The 15,150-nt window shown below is 35.7% G+C and overlaps 1 long non-coding RNA gene across 1 annotated transcript; it reads left to right on the top strand.

Moving 5' to 3' along the window:
- Positions 1–567: 567 nt before the first annotated feature.
- LOC143239132 (uncharacterized) lies at positions 568–6,921 on the top strand. The gene is made up of 2 exons (XR_013021029.1): positions 568–984; positions 6,805–6,921. It is a non-coding gene; the product is annotated as an uncharacterized LOC143239132 (long non-coding RNA).
- Positions 6,922–15,150: the final 8,229 nt, after the last annotated feature.

The following is a 15,150-nucleotide window of genomic DNA, read 5'->3' as shown; positions in this document are numbered from 1 at the left end:
CAGAAAGGCGCTAAAAGGCACGAAACACGTGTAAGTACAAGTGATTTTCGCCACGAGCTGCACGTACCTTACGTTACCTAATAGATGTCCATATTTACATAGTATATTGCTGGAGATATAAATGCTTGACTAGCTTTGCATGGAGATATTTTGTGTGACTGAAACGTATAGACATCATGGCCTTGTCACAAGTATAAGGCATTTGGGTTAAAAACTTTAATCAGCGGGGATGCGTGTAGAAACAGCATAATATTAAAATTTAAATCAAGTAACGCTACCCTGTAGTCTCTCACCAGATGACTTGAACCAGCTGGCATGTAATTTATTTTGATGCCTGCTATATTTCAATACTTCAATAACGTAGTGTATTTCGCCTTTAAATACGACGAAGGGGGTGTGTCAGTGGGAACTTTGCGTGTGTCGAGCGAGTGTATTGATACATAAAAAATCAAACATGCAGGAGAACGGAACGCGTCGCAACACAGAACTTCAAACAACTAACAACGTATTTTTTAGCCACAGTTAACAACAACAGTAAATTATATCCAAATGGGCGTTTATGTCCACTAGTCTCAACGTACCTTGAAAAGAGCAGTCTCAGTGACAATCCCTTAGACGTAACGTTTTGTAACAGAAACGTAGCAGCAAATGTTCGATCGCTGTCGTGCCAGAATTTGAATAAAGACTGCAAGCAGCTATCCGATTCAGATCTTTATTCGGTATTGTTACCTACAGTCGAACAATCAACAACCGACTGTCACGAAACCCCGTTCACTCCTTGTGCTATGTCTGAGCTGACGGAACAGAACGTGCCCCTGAACGAAGAGAGGCCTTCTGACAATTCTAGACGAGAAAGTGAAGACGACGGCTCGTCAAGAAGGCCCGTGACGATCATTGTCGGCGTTGTGAGTGCGGCTATCTTCCTCTTGGCCATAATTCTGATTGGTGTGACCCTTTCTTTGACCCCTCACATCGATAAAAAAAGTAAGTTATGAACCCGTGTTATTTTATCGAAGTTAACGTTGTTGAAACGTTATTTGTTTTAGGGCCGAAAGCTGCTCACTTAGGGAAAATAGACCCTAAAATTCAACGTTTCAACAGCTAATAACATTTTTCGCGTCAATAACGGTTGGAAGTGCTTTCTCATTTCTAGTTCATGACAGTACACTTATCACACTTTCGTTTTTAACAATAGACTACACTAAAAGCGGGCGAAACAAAACGCAAAATTTAGATTCGTAAAGAACTGTTTTCCAAATGTGAAATAACTACAATATTTCACTGGACTAATCTATGTATTTCGAAAACACTTAACATATTATGACATAAGCTAACGTCTAACCAGATCCAGCATGAACAGAGCCGTATATTAACCTAATAGGTTTTATTACCCCATCTCTCTAAAGTTAAGAGAAGCTAGAACTACGTATAACAATATCGAAACGTATTGAAAGAGTTCTAACAGTTATTGAATACCTTTCTTACGCGGAGGATGCTGCTGTCCTAATTCATTAAACGCCACGATAATAATATTACCGTAAGCGTAGGGATACGAGATTTCTACATGCGGACACACGCACACACGTTTGTGTGTTTTTTGTTGGTTTTATGTGTTGTTTTAACGCAAACCATTGGTTGTCTGCGCCATATTTAAACTCCAAATTTTAGCATTGAAAGCACTGAAGCTCCTCGTTGACCACCAGGAGGCAGAAATTAAAATATATTAATTCTTCAAAGTGCACTGTAATGTGTTCGTTGGTTCACTGGTTTTGTTTATCAAAACTGTGTCGGTTTTTGTACAGCCATGTAGTGACACAGCAGTATGTCTGCGGAGTTGCAACCCTAGAAACTGGTTTCGAAACCTGTGGTAGACAAAGCACAAATATCCCCTTTGAGTGGCTTCGTGTTTAATTACAAATGAACAAACAAACATCCTCGTCTGATAAATATGCCCCCCTCACCGGGTAGGACGGCGGAGGGTTTACGGATTTACAACGTTGAATCCCGGGGTACAATTCCTGGTGGTAGAAAGATAGCTCAATTTGACATTGTTAAAAAAACAACAACAACCAATAAGTATATACTTCGTTTTTGGCAGTTTAATTACAACTGTACGCATGCCATAACTCGATTGTTATTGTATTATAGATTTCATATTAAACACAGACCTAAATTAATTCAGCTTACTTTGAGGTAAGAACTAAAAAAAATCCATGTATACAAGGTTCTGATTACTTAGTAACTGTTTGTACGTGTAGCTACTTATGTTTGAATCACAAGGAAAGTTTATTACAGCTGTTTTTCCTCTATGGATTACACGGTTGCATATTAACTCTTTAAAAAAAAAAAACAGTTCTTAAGAGATGAAATTGTAGTTTCGCACACTTATGAATTACAAGGCTCCTGTTTCTTTAATAAAACTTAGTAAGTCATTCTGGTGTGATAACTTTACTGATAGAAATTTGATAGTTCTTGTTTGGGTTTTCACAATGTTTACATGTTTTTTACTAACTTTCTTTGGTGTAATGTCTTTCCAAATAAAATGTCCACATTATCACGAGAAGTTTTTACATTTCCGCATGTTAGTATACTATATTATTTTTACTGCACCTGGACAACGTTGCTAGGTACATACTGGTATAATCTAGGCGTGGTTTAGCAGTTACCGTGTTCGAAATGTGAAAATGAGAATTCGTGGTTCGCCACCCGTTGCTACGAAAACGTTGTCCACATTCTGGGAACGTGAGTGTTTTAAGTAATTGAAGAAATCCCACATTCGGTTCGTCAAGACAACCAAATAAGTGTGGAGGTCGGTATTTGTCAAGATGCATTCTTTTTATATGTTGATTTATCGGTTCAAAATTATACATGAATAGAATAAAGTAGAACTCTGTAATTAGAGAACAAATTGCGGTAAAATTTCTGAAACAAACGCATTAATATGATTATTTTCAAGTAAAACTTGTCACAGTTCAGAGTTATATTTTCATGTTTTGGCTGTTTTTGAGCTACCTACAGTGTCCGAATTTTATCGTTGTAAGTCCGTTGACTCGCTGCTGTTCCGCTGTGTAACTTTATTTTCATGAAATATATAAATCGCATAAGTGGCACATCTGTCTTTTTACGTTGATAAATGGTTTAGGATAGAGATTAGAAACCATAACATTGCAAATAGGCTCTTGTCTAATTTTTAGTGGTAAATCATGTTCGAGTGTTGTGTTTTAGCTTTGTTGCGTAACGCAAAGAGGCCGAATTGGTTTCCTATTTTAATTGTTTGTTGTGAATTTCGCACAAAGCTAATCGAGGGCTATCTGTGCTAGCCGTCCCTAATTTAGCAGTGTAAGACTAGAGGGAAAGCAGCTAGTCATCACCACCCACAGCCAACTGGTAGGCTACTCTTTTACCAACGAATAGTGGGATTGACCGTCACATTATAACGCCCCCACGGTTGAAAGGGCGAGCATGTTTGGTGCGACGGGGATGCGAACTCGCGACCCTCAGATTACAAGTCGCACGCCCGCGTGAATAATGAAAATATTGAGTAAAGTCATCAGTTGGAACACATTAGGGTATTTCATTCTCGGTTGTATCAATAATAATAGCTTTCAATCAGACGAATTTATGCACTTAAAGCAGAACTGGAAATAAAGTTAATTACCCCATTAGATAATTAATTATAATTTTTTTAAGTATCTTCTTTAAAAGACTGGAATGTATTTTATATGCAAAAACGGCTCTTTTGGGTTGAGAAACAAGTGGTTTTCTCGACATCACTGGAATGTATTGTTTCAAATGTTATACTTTCACCATTAACAATATTTTCGGCCGTAATCCCAATAATATCTCGAAAGGTTCAGTCAGATGAGGAGATTTTAGGCTAATTGTAAATAGAAATTCCAAGCTAGTACAGCAAAACAGTTTGTAAATAAAGTTTTTTAATAGTAGACAATAAATTAGAACGAAAAAAAAACAATTACTGAGTAGTATAACCACTATTGTTAATGAAACCAATAAAAAATAAACATTATAACGTATCTCATAAGGGAAACATAAATACTAGTTCTTGTCTTAAAAAATTGTCGTAGAACCAGTGTTGGAATATATATCGATTTGGTGATTCGTCTCCGGTGAAGAATGTTTCTTCTTATTATGAAAAAATATTGGTAGACTTTTTAAATACAACAATTTTTATTCTTTTCAATAACATTGTTGCGTTGAAATCCTATTGAACTTACTAAACTATATTTCTGTCGTGAAAACTAGAAGTATCAATGATTTCAAGCTCTTTCTGAAAGTGTTCACCATCTGATATAAACAATTATTTGGTAGTGATGCGCATGAGGTAAGCGAGACAATCATCAGATTTTATCCTTTTCGTAAATAAACCGTGTTGAGCAAAATATTAATATTAGTAATATTAGTGCTAGTTTGTGTTTATTAAGTTGTCCAGAAATAAATGTCGGAATGCTCATGATGACATTTAGAAGCTGAATATTAAGTAACTTATCGTTGGTTGGTTGGTTTAATCCAACGTTTGTTACTTACAAGGTTTCTTAATTGTCTGCTGTTTCAACTTTACTCAGAGTAAGTTTCGCACCTCTAAGGCAGCATGGACAAGAAGGACTTTGGTCTGATTTTTCCTCTACGACTTCAAACTTGGACGAAAAGTTACCGAAACTACATGGAACATCAACCAGGCATTCAGCCATGGATCTGTTACTAAACATACAGTTCAGCGTTGGTTCCAAAGGTTTCTCATTGGAGGTGAAAGTCTTGAAGACCACGAAGGTCGTAGAAGGAAGCCATCCTCAGATGAAAACACATTAAGGGGAAGCAGTTGAGACCCTAGCACAACAGTACGTGAGATTGCAGAAAAGCTACGCACGAGCAAATCAAGCATTACCCACCGAGTGCGATCAGAAAGAAAAAAGTTGGATAATTGGGTTCCGCATGAGTTGACTGAAGATCAACAACACCGGTGTTATGAGACGTGTCAAGGATGATGCTTCAAAAATTGAACGAATTAGGAATCGGGTTCTGCCTCATCCACCTTATTCCCCAGACCTTTCCGCTACGTATTTTCATTTTTTCAAGCACTTTGACCACTTTTTGAACAATAAACGCTTTCAAAACCAAGCAACTGCAGAGTAAGTTTTCAGGGAGTTCCTAACCATAGAAACTCTGACTTCTATAGCAGGGACATAAACAGCATCGTTACACGTTGGCAAAAGTGTGTTGAAGCAAACAGTGCTTACTTTGATTAAAGCATGTTTCACAACACTGGTTTATACTTTTCCAAACTTCTCAGTTCAAAAACACGTATTTCTGGACAACCTAATACTATAACAGTTTCGTATTGTTTGTTTCATTTAGTGAAGACATTTTTGTTTATATTAGTTTTGGCTTCCAATTGCCACACAGGCGTACGCAATCATTAATTTTCTGGTTAGTGTTAACTCTGAGTTTAATATTGGAGTCCTGTAATCGAAAACAGTTTCAACATTCTTAGCAATGTTTAGTTTTATTTCGTGTGTGACAGTTCTGTCTCCCAATCTTCTCTCAAGTCACTGATACGTAGACACGTCTTGGTTTATAATATTTAATACTAAAATATTGTCGGATTACGTTTCTTACGTAGTTTCGAACATATCCCAAGATTTATGTTTCCTAACTCTGGTTTATTGACTTTTACACAGTCAGCCTACATGTATCGTAAAAGAAACCAAATTTTACTACATTAAAGTAATTATCAACAAATAAAGACAAAACTATTCAAACAAGCACACGATAGTTAATTATACGTATTTCCTGGTGCCATGACGTCATCATGTGTCGTGGCTTTATCAGTGCCAGAGTTTAAACATTTTTCAATGAAATGAAATAATGGCCGTAGCTGTTTTTAACACCTAAATTTTGCTAAGAATAAATAAAAATAATTTTTGCTATTTTTTATTGTTGACGTAAGCCTGTATTTAAGAATTATGTACCTTTACGATCATAACGAACCTTTTTTCCCAACGAAATAGAAATAATACCATGCCATAAAATGTAGTTTGAATCTGGATGTCCTGGCCAATGCACATCATTCTAACCCGAATCCATTAAGCTATTCTGTGAACGAGAATATAGATGTAGAAGAAAAAAAGAATTAGCCGTCAAACAGTTGTTTTAAAGTAGGACACCGAGATGCATGTTTAGATAAACTATTCAGCATTAAATGTCAAAGGGCTCGGCGTGGCCAAGTGGTCATGGCACTCGACTCGTATTCCGAGAATCGCGGATTCGAATCCCCGTCACACCAAACATGCTCGCCCTTTCAGCCGTGGTTGCGTTAAAAAGTGACGGTCAATCACACAATTCGTTGGTTAAAGAGTAGCCCAAATATCTGCCATATCCGGTGACGACGAGGCCCTTCGTTCAATACCAGGACTTGCACACAGACTAGTGTTCGATATAGTAGAGGTCTAATAATACTACGTTCAGTATTTCTTTTTAATGTTCTCACCCTTATGATTTCTCTTGTCTGCTCAATGGTATTTCTGAACAAATATCGATTCTATTCCATGGAAAAAGACAAGGAAGAAACAGGTTGAATATATTAGTGATTCCTTATTAAAGAACGTTGTATCAAAGCTAATATTATTAGTACTTAGTAATCTAGTCTTGGTGTACGTTCAGTTATAGGGTTGAATTTAATAGGTTTTTTGTTCTAATTTCAAAACGAAGAAATTAATCGTGTTATGAGTAGCCTCACGTGTTCATAGATGGATAATTTTGTAAAATAAATCTATTTATGCATTACAGATTCTCATGAGTTCAAGGGGGGATATGACTGATTCGTATTTCAAATAGTCAGAAAGATATTGGTTTAAATTGGATGTTCTCTAGCCAAGAGAGAACATACGAGAAAAACAGTTCGAATAATTTCTTTAGTTTTAATAAAGCAAAATGGACAAAAACAAAATAGGTGTTGACTTATTTTATTTCTACCACTATGCATTATGGGATTAAATAAACGATAGGTTTTAGTGGTTTATACCTAACGTTGTTTAATTGTGTTTTCCTGACCAATCGTAAGTCGTGTGTGTGGCACGTATTTGTTTCCGACAATGGCAAAATTTCTGGTACATGTGACGTGTGTGAAGTTGTCTTGACAACCTATTGACATAGCATGATGGTTACACTGTATCAAAGAATGGATGGCTATAGTAGATGGAAGAAAACCATTTGTTAAGCCTCTCACTGTAAGTAAAAAGGGTGTCGGTAAACATCAACTTTAAAGAATCATCGTAACAAGTACAGAGTTTTCTCCCACATATTTTAAATATTATATATTACAAGAAAATGCCATTGCAACTCAATAATGTCGTACATTCTGCGTTTGGAACAGACAAAAAATTTGTCTTATTAATAACCGATTTAGTGGCTTTTCTGTAAAGTAAAGATGTTGTTATTGTTTTTAATACAAGTGAGGTTTACCGACGCCCAAGTCATCCCGGCATGGCCAGGTGGGTTAAGACGTTCGACTTATAATCCGAGGGTCGCGGGTTTGAATCCCGGTCGCTCCAAACATGCTCGCCCTTTCAGCCGTGGGGGGCGATATAATGTTACTGTCAATTCCACTATTCATTGGTAAAAGAGTAGCCCAAGAATTGGCGGTGGGTGGTGATGACTAGCTGCCTTCCTTCTAGTCTTACACTGCTAAATTAGGAACGGCTAGCGCAAATAGCCCTTGAGTAGCTTTGCGCGAAATTCAAAAACGAACAGATGCCCAAGTCGGTTTCTTTATCTTTCACCCTCATTCTACAATTTTGGATTCTGAATCTCACGTGAGGTTTCTCCATGTTTAGTTCTTATTCCCAAGTCAAGTTTCTGGTATTTTCCGAGTTACCATACATGTAAGAATAATTACCACAGATAACAGAAGCAGAGAATATTATTCGCAATTAAACCTCAGTTTATTTTTATTGTGACCGAAAAAAAATAAAACCAAAACCTAATGCAGTATTAAAATGTCTACAATGCAGTTTTATTTACTTCCAATAAAAATCAAAGTTTGCGATAGTACATGACACCAACCAGCGTTACTCTGTAATACTTGAGAAGAGGGCTTTATCCAAAAGATATGAAGAAAAATTTGGAAAGTGTACTGACAATTATAAAAAACATAATATCCTTATCTATTCCTAAGTGCACGCGTTATCCACATTCGTATATCACAAAACTCCTTTCAGAATTGCTATTGAAATTACATACATCATGCACTAAACTACACGCTCTGCTCCAAAGTAACCTCTTCAGTGAGAAAAAGTTAAGTGGTACTCTAGAGGAGAATGGCCTATGCCAATAAGTAACAAGAGCACAGTTTTCTTATTGTTAAAACTTGTACACGTGTCCCATCTCGCGTACTAGAGAAAGAAAAACTTTGAAATTTAAACGACGGTTTTCTAGTATGCTTCACGTTCAAACGTTTTATTTTGTTTAATACTGACATTCAAATTAGGTCCTGAGTGTCTCCTTCTGATATCTAAGTAGATTCTGCATCGTTACAGTTGAACGTTCAAACGAGTTTTTCTGTTTTAATTCTGCCATCTATGTCAGATTATCTTTGTTTAAAACTGACGCCCTTGTTTTTAATTTTTTATCGAATTCAATCTGTTCAGCGCTCTCTCTGTCACTTGTATAGATAGACAATTCTCCCAATACAAGATACATTTTAGATACACAATTTAAAACAACGCAACAAATAAGATGTATACATTTACCGCCTACTCTTAACGTGAACTGACAGTTTGAGAGACAATACCGTTTCTTCATGATGTGCAAGCATATTTTCATTCGGAGGTCTTCTTTCATTCACATTATAAGAAATAGGACTAATGATAAAAGAATACGTTAATGATTACATACAGTTAGATAGTTTACGAGGTTAAACTGTAATATTTATTCTGTTGCGATGTGTTTGACAAAGTACGTTAACTGTCACAAAACTACACAAGCGCCGGAAAATGTCGAATCTAACATCTGTTCCATCCTAGGGAATCCAATGTTCCAAACAACCATGTAGTAGTAGATATTGCAGGTCACTAATGGACATACATAATGTTCGAGTCTCACCAAACAATTGATTCTACTAAAATATCTTCCATATCTCTTCGCTGGAACATAAGCAATGTTATATGAGATGTATAGACCCTGATGTAGAAACAATCTATCATTTGTGTTTGTTTGTTTGTTTTGGAATTTCGCACAAAGCTACTCGAGGGCTATCTGTGCTAGCCGTCCTTAATTTAGCAGTGTAAGACTAGAGGGAAGGCAGCTAGTCATCACCACCCACCGCCAACTCTTGGGCTACTCTTTTACCAACAAATAGTGGGATTGACCGTCACATTATAACGCCCCACAGCTGGGAGGGCGAGCATGTTTAGCGCTATCATTTGTGAGATCTATAGAACCTGGTATATAAACGCCTGTTTTATATTGCGTCTACATACCCTGATATAGAACAACCTATAATGTATTAGATCTATAGACCCTAACTTAGGAGACCCTATCATTTATTGGATCTATATACCCTGATATAGAACAACCTATAATTTATTAAGTCTATACAGAATAATCCATCTTGTTTTAGGTTTAATCTCTATCAAACAACCCTCCAGTATTTCACGTTACAATTTTTTCTTCACATACGTTAATGCATATTTTCCTATGGTATCTTACTAGTATTATTTTTACACATAGATCACTGTGTTAGATGTAAAACGCGAACCTGATTCGTTTCCCTGAAATACACGGATCTGGGTTTCCCGTAAACTGTGATTTGATACGAAAGTTTTATCAAACGCTGTCTTTATAAAGTAGGTTAGTATAACGGTTCCCGCGATCTGTGCTCACGTTTAACATTTCGCCGCTGTTTATTTATTTTCTTTTCCTAACTTTCACGCCGTTTCGGAGCACATTCTACACAGCCGATCGATGAAACCACGACGACGTTGCCTGCCAAGTAATCTAAGGTAGTTCAGTATTCGCAAAACATTCAACCATTGGAAGGCTAATTATTAGTCTCGACTGAACTTGTTTGTTAAACCAGTGTGTGCTTAAAACTAAATACACGTTTACACATAAAAACCGAAGACATTGGCAGCAAAATGTGCAAATCGATTAAACGAGTGAAGGAAGAAATAGGGATGTGGTGTTATTTAGCGCCCCCTGTGGACTCGTAGCCCTAATGTTCTGTACTTTAGTTTTGAAAACACCTGTGACGAAAGCTGACTATCTAAATTAAAGAATCACATAACAAGAACTTAGTATTTAAATCAAAGAACCGAATAAAATCTGATTAAGTCAAGGGATTACGTGACAAAGACTGATTATTATTAAATCGAAAAGCTAGTTGAAAAGCACTACTGATTGTTTAACTTAAAAGTACCACGTGCAAAGGACCCACTACACGGATTAAGTAACCATGTAAAATTAAAGATTCGTATGGCTTAGAGAAATGAAATACTGTATATTTTCCTTATGTTTTTTACGATATAACAACTGCACATGTATCATACGATCACAGCCTAACTAACAAAACCAACAATTACGTACCAAACTTAAGTAAGGTCGATTTATTTCGTAAAATAATTTGAATATTTCGCAAGTTAAATATTAATAATATGATGTAACGGGCAACAGCTGTTGCTTGTTTGACAGGTGAATTTTTCTTTTCTTCTCTCTCTCTTAGTTTCTTTCCCCATACTGGCACAACTGTATATATTTGGACTTACAATGCTAAAAATCTGGTTTCGATACTTTTGGTAGGGAAAACACAGACAGCTTGTTATGCATTTTTTCGCTTAACTACAAACTATATATAGTTTCAATTTTGAGTTACCAATGATATCCGTATGTTAGTCAACAGGTTCATATACCACAGTGTTAATTTAGGGTGTTTTTTCTTCGTTTTAAAGTAGTCAAGAGCGAATGTCAGTTTTTTTTATTAGCAAAATCATTATTGTAAATGTTGCCGTTTTGTTTATTTTGATGGGGGATTTGCTTGCGATCGTGAGTTTGAATGTGCAAGTCAGTTCGTAACTTGACAACAACATAAAGTGTTTGTGGAATGACATTTATCAGAACTATATTTTGACGTTGTTTGGCGTTACGTAGGTAAATGCGTTGCCATCGGAAATTGATCACGTTTAGAAGGGTATATAACAGCCTTTTACAACGCAAAATATGTTAATACCATATGCATGTTTACAGATCAGGAACTTAACAATGATTAGGGACTTAGAATGCCCAAGATGGGAATATCCCTTGTACTTAATGACATCGGAAAACAATAGAATATGGATCATTTTGAGGTACCAGAACTGTTCAGAAAAAAAATTTGCGAGAAGGCAAAAGAAGCAAAGTGTTGCATCTTGTAACAGATGAAAATTCTTTAACACGTCTACGTGCCTCAGACTACAGTATGCATCATGATAAATAGATCAATAGGGCGCGTTATTACCAAGATAAAACTTCAACAATTTACAACCCAAACCAGATGAGGAATAAAATGGATATTATTGTTATTCCACACAAGGCGTAACATATAAGACTCCTAGTTCAGCACACGTGGATTTCTTTGCGATCAAACTGTTGAAACGGGCGTTTGCAAACTGTAATCATCGTAAATCAGATTGATTATAGAAAGTCTGTATTGATTATTAATGTATTTTGGACATAACACTGAAGCCTTTTATAATGAAAACTACGTTGCAGAGCTATTGTGAAAATGTACGGTCGTCAAATAGAGCATGACCTGATATAGTGACGTGGAATGTAACGACGTGCGAAGCTACAAAATAGTTTTAATATAACGCAATCAGTTCTGTTTTGTTTCATTTATTATTTACGAACAAACACGTACTTTACTTGTGTGTCACTGGTTCCTAATGAACTAATTTGTTTTATATTTAGATTTTAAAAATTGATTATGTATTAATCTTTATTTTCCTTGAGGCCAAGCGCGTTAAGGCGTTTGACTCGTAATGCGAGGGTCGTGGGTCGAGGGTCTATATTGTGACGGTCAATCCCACTATTCGCTGGTAAAAGGGTAACCCAAGAGTTCGCGGTGGGTGGTGATGATTACCTGCCTTCCCTCTAGTCTTACACTTTAAATTAGGGACGGCTAGCGGTGATAGCCCTCGAGTAGCTTTGCACGAAATTCAAAACAAACAAACAATCCTTTCGGGGCGAATCACGAGTTAAAGGCGATGTCTTTTCGTTTTTTGACTTGCATTTGAAACCTTATTGGACTATTATTTTATGAATTCATGTCGAATTAATTATAGATTATAATCCTAACGTTATATTTGAATCAATTTCTTAATTTAAAATTTAAATATTAAAATAACACATCCAAATATAGATTTTAGTGAGTCACGTGGTTGTGTTGAATATTTGTGATGTCAAAATACTAAGTCTGTAATTTTGCACAATTAGGAACTCGAATAACTAATATTCTTAAGTTAGAAAATAAAGTAAGAACTTTTATATCTTTTTATTTCGCTGAGATATGATTTATGCATTGAATCAAACAAAGTGGTCGCGTTCACCTCTTTCAATTTTCAGAAACGGTCCCTTATATACATGTACTTCAATATATGATATGTGAATAACCAATCAACAGATTAGAATGTTTCCAAAAGTGGTTTTCTCAGTCATTCTGACCCCCGCTAGTACAGAGGTAAGTCTACGGATTTGCAACGCTAAATTCAGGGGTTCGATTCCCCTCGGTGAGCTCAACAGTTAGCCCGATGTGGCTTTGCTATAAGACACACATACACACACTCAGCCATTTTAATCTCTAAAAAGGCTACCACTTTCTTTCGATCAAAGATTTCAAGGAGGTAGGTTGTGTGTTTAGTCTGTCTGAAGTTTCACATTTTTAAAAATCTAAAATACCTTTTAGTTACTTAGCTTAATAAATAATAGTGGAATTCTACTCTATCAGTGTAGTTATTTATAATTTTTCAGTTATTCAACTGTGTGTATATATAAACCTAAAATAAAATAGGTTTGATATCCTTCGCGTTGCAAAAAGTTAATAGGCAGCAACTGAATTCATAGGTCATAGAGAGAAGATATTTTCCTTTAGTTCTTGATTTATTGTTCTATATTTCAAGATACGTTTATTAATTTATTTCTAAATAGTAATAATATGTATACATATATATAATGTATAATAATTGAAATGTGACTGTATATTACACAATACTAGTCCATTGAAACACAGCCAAGACAGAGAAAACTAAAGTTCAGTTTTATGTTACCGAGCCGAGTCAATGCAAGTTATGTAATGTTGACTGGAAGATCAATATGATAAAAAAAAAAAATAAATATGTGTATGTAAATATCTAGCGTTAAGAAAGTTAAGCTACATAGCCTAAACATTTCTATTTTCTTGTTATAATGTGTAGTCATTCTGGTATGCAAAAAGCACAATTTATATTTATTTCCTATTTTTATTATGGTTACGAGGTTGGTCAAATGACAGACACCACATTGTTAGAGTGTAGAAAATAACATAAAATATAAAGTCTTACTGAAAACAAACATTTGAAATGTATTTAGGAGGTCTTAGAGAATTTTGGGATCAAGAATAGTTTTTTTTTAATCATAACATGAAATTACTTTACACTCGGACTAGTAATGAAAAAGTCTATATTTACAAACAAATCTATAGTAAAAATATTTCATTAACAAATCTGATTTGTTTGTATAGAAAATACTTGTAATCTGAACTAAACGTTTAGTAAATTTTGTTAAGATACACATGTTCTATCAAAGATTATAGTGAAAATACTTAACCTAGGTAGTTCAGTTTGATTTAGAAACTATGGATAAACATGCATAAGGTCTATGTTTTAATCACAAGCTGTGATTCATTGTATTATTTGTAATGTGTATAGTATTTAGGCTTAAGGTTGGAAAATGTGTGTTAGTAAAGGTTTTCATTCTGACCAAGCGATTTGGCCCTTAACATGTTATAGTTTTGCTCTACAGCGTGAAAAAACTGGCATGCAACGATAGTTTAATTACAGAGCGCCACCTCACGTTATATATTTGATTTAATATACCTCTGCAATCCTTATGGCCTAAAATATTGTTTGAAAACTAATGTTTTTTGTTTTTTGTTTTTTCAAGTTTACTTTCTCTGGAATAACCATTCTAAGTTTAGATGAATATTTATTTTGATATTTCGCAGTAAGACAGAAAAAACGCAAATAACCTAGTGTCTATGATAGATTTTTTAGGTAGAGTATTCGTGATAAAACTTTGTAGAATGGACAGCAACTGCCTGTTGTGGAGACACAAATGTACAGGATGACGTTTCGTAAGTTCAGGACTGACCTGAAGACTGAAGGCGGACAACTTTCGACCCGCCGTCCTCTACACTAGTGTCTCCACAACAGACAGTTGCTGTCCATTCTACAAAGTTTCAACATAGTATCTATATTTCACCATTCTCATTGCGAGGTCCGATTCACGCCGTCCAATCAGAAGTCTTAACAAAACTGTTTTCTCGCACATTTCTCGGTCGTAAAGCTTCGGATTGCCATAACAAACTTGTGTATTATTATTATTGCCATTATTTATGGCAAAATAAGAAAATGATGGCACTCTTTTGTGAGTTAAAGTGAATGGAACAAACTGTCAGTATTTGAACTAAATGAATAAGGTAAATCTGCCATGGCATACGCTGATGTATTTCAACCTAATACTCTCGGCAGATGATGAGGGGCAAAGGTTTGAGACCTTATTAACATCGAGGTAGTTTCTTTTACAAATATTATCCATTCTAATTTAAACCATGGTGATCGGTATTCTCAAGTCGTGCTAATCCAGGCAGAGCGTTAATGGTCTCGCATACTTAAAAACTGTGTTTACGAATACCGTCTTGTCTTCCCCATACTTACCGAATTGTTTTTAGCCGCGGCATAACGGCTCGTAGAACGACTGATTCTGAGTTTTTCAAGTGTAACTTTTTAGCTTGCAGCTCTCTCATCTCTTCACCGATTCGAAATCTGGTTATAGTTTTCGACCCAGGAGGTCAAACATTTTCGACTGATGTATTTGACCAAGCCCAAGATCTCGTATTTTAATTTA

Source organism: Tachypleus tridentatus, chromosome 2, assembly GCF_004210375.1.
Source record: "Tachypleus tridentatus isolate NWPU-2018 chromosome 2, ASM421037v1, whole genome shotgun sequence".
Classification (NCBI taxonomy): Eukaryota; Metazoa; Arthropoda; class Merostomata; order Xiphosura; family Limulidae; genus Tachypleus; species Tachypleus tridentatus.
This window is presented reverse-complemented; position numbering and strand designations above follow the sequence as displayed.